This window comes from Arachis ipaensis, chromosome B08 (assembly GCF_000816755.2).
Source record: "Arachis ipaensis cultivar K30076 chromosome B08, Araip1.1, whole genome shotgun sequence".
Taxonomy (NCBI): Eukaryota; Viridiplantae; Streptophyta; class Magnoliopsida; order Fabales; family Fabaceae; genus Arachis; species Arachis ipaensis.
Window position 1 is genome coordinate 33651463 of NC_029792.2, and position 2887 is coordinate 33654349.

Below are 2887 nucleotides of genomic sequence, written 5' to 3' on the forward strand. Positions count from 1 at the left end.
TTTTACCATGTGAATTAATTTCTATATTTTTTATTATTATTTTTATATTGGTTCCAGTATATTTCAAGTGATTATGTTGTTTTTTCCTTACAGAAATATTTAAAAATTTTGTTGCTATTTTAATTTGTATCCTCCTTTTCGATTTTTCTTGGAATTATTTGGCTAAATAGCATCGTTTTATTTTGGCACTTAAATAGAAAAAAATGAGGTCGTTTTGAAAATAAGAAAAGATAAAACGATTTGCGCATCATATAAATTCTTTTTTATATTTTTGTTTTTGTTTTTTTTAAATGACAAAACGAAACGACGCTGTTTAGCCCTGTGTCCAGGGTGACAAGTCAAAGGTAGCACAGTATTTTGTTCACTTATTTGGTGTAAGAAAGGATTTATGGACCAATATGGTGCCTAGAGTTGGATCTTGGAGACCAGTATAGTGGATTTTAAATCTAAGAAACTAAAATGAAAAAAAATGTGAATCTCAGAGATCACGGTAGAGATTTAGTCTATTTTATTACCATACTTTTCTAATAATTTATGTAGAGTTTTTTATTATTAGAAACTATATTTTTATAGTCCTAAAAAGAAAAACTTTTATTTTGATTGAGTTCCATTGTGTATTATATTTTTTTATAGGATAATAGCTATAATATTTCAACACTACAAAAAAATATGTTTTAGTGACAAACTTTTAGTGGCAATAACATAATAGCCATTAATTCCTTAATTTAAGTTATGTTTTTGCGGCAATTATATATTTGTCATTACTACTATATCTTATAATGGTAATTGTCTTTATTGTCACTAATAAATACAAAAAAAATTTTGTTTGTAAAAAATTTTTAGTGGCCATAGAGTTATGACTAGTATTATATCATTAAAATATTTTTTAATGAAAAAATTTTAATGGTTATAAAATTATGGTCTGTATTATTCTTATTAAAATTATATTGTAATGACAATTATTATTATTACTATCACTACCTTTTTAATAAAATATTTTTAGTGGATATAAAATTATGGCTAGTATTATTTTTATTAGAATAATTTTGTATCTAAACTAAAGAAATAAGAGATTCAGAGAAACCAAAGAAAGAGGCCTCAGAGAAGAGAGAGCCTAACCTCCCCGCCGAAGCTCGCTGTAGCGGTCGTTGCCGCCCTCGCCACCGCAGTTCAGATCAAGCAACTGTGCTCTTTGACTCAGATCCTTCTATCACTTTTTGTGTTGTTTAGAGAAGAGAAAGGCTCATACCTATTTCTTTCTATCTTTCTCTCTCATTTTCGATTTAGGGCTCACGAACTCGTTCTTTGACTCAGATCCTTTTTGCAGCTCCGATCTGCTCCTTCAGGTATCACCGAGTCGACTCGTTCGCAGCTTCGATTTACTGTGCTCTCTCTTACAACTCCTTCATTTCATTCTCTTACAAGTTAGATCTTCGCGTTTGCGTTACTTATTATTTTCACTATTTTAGATCTTGCGGTTCCAGTTCTTAAGCTTCGAATTTAGTTTTCTGCTATTAATGCTAATTTTTGTTCGTGCAACTGAAGCTATGTGTCGTCAATTGAACTGTCGTTTGGTTTATTTTTATTTTTAGTTTAAGATGTGATATGATAAAGGAATCTGCAATTTGGATGATGCTTGATTAATGTGTCTTTGATGTGTGTCTTTAGTTCACGAGCTTGGTTTGAGTATTTTAATCTATATATAAAACCATAAGATTTGTTATTATTTTTCCAATTCATGTGCGTAACTAAAATTAGACAATCATTTGGGATCAAATGGGTTTTGTTCAAGTGACTGCCTCATAGAAACAGGGGATCTGAAGTCTGAACAACTAGAAAATATTTTTTTATTATTATTATTTTCATCTTTTTTCATTTATTTTATTTTATTTAATACACTCCCTACATTTATTTGATATTACACTTTCATCCAAGCAGCTTGTGTATTAGTTGTAATGTAAGTAGACTATTAGGTAATGTATTTAATGGGAGTCTTGTTGATTTCATTTTATTTGGATATCCCTTACTTATTTAATCTTCAATGAGTAGGGCAATTCCGTGGATCTGTAGTAGTGGATGAACTCCAGAGACATAATGCCATACTTAGGGACTGCATTGAGCAACTAACAGCTATAGAATCATCTAGAGCTAGCCTTGTATCTCATCTGAGAGAGGCTTTACAGGAACAGGTAATTTTTACTGTTGCTTTTCTTTTTAGAAGTGCTGTAACCTGTAATATGTCATTCTAATTTAGTTTGGTTACCAGGAATTCAAGCTGGGTCAACTCTGAAGCCAGATTCAAGTTTGAAACTTATCCAGTCATCGAGTAGTTATATAGTATCTATTGTCTATATTTTGATATAATGGCTCGCCTAAATTTTGTACAATCATTAATATGAAAATTAGTAAGTCTACTAAGTATGTATTGATTTATGGGCTGCCAGTTTTGTGTTTGATAAAATGCCAAAATGAACTTTCAGGTTTTATTTATGTCTCTCTTTAGTGCATGTGGCGAATAGTGATAATGTACCAATTGGTCTATTGATAGCTGCTAGATTCTTGAGCTTGGTGAATAGTCAATTGTTTTATTTTGCTCTGGCTATTCTAGTTTGGGGTCTTTGATCCCTTTCCCTCACCAAAAAATATGTTTCTGGTTTGAGGTTTATCAATATCCAATGTCCAGTATTAGTTTATGAAGTATTTTTGTAATTAATTCTTCAGTTACGAAGTTAAGTTTTTCTTTGACCTGATATCATATTCCTATGAAATATGAAGAACATGCCAGCTATTACTATATTGTATTTTTTTCTAGTTGCTAAGCTCCTGATATTTCCCATGAAGTGATGAATTTAACTTCATTTTTCATTCTGTCAAAACCTCACTAGTG

General features: G+C 30.6%; 1 long non-coding RNA gene across 1 annotated transcript; it reads left to right on the forward strand.

The window, feature by feature from the left end:
• LOC110265466 lies at positions 1087-2675 on the forward strand. The gene is made up of 3 exons (XR_002351609.1): positions 1087-1346; positions 2050-2189; positions 2267-2675. It is a non-coding gene; the product is annotated as an uncharacterized LOC110265466 (long non-coding RNA).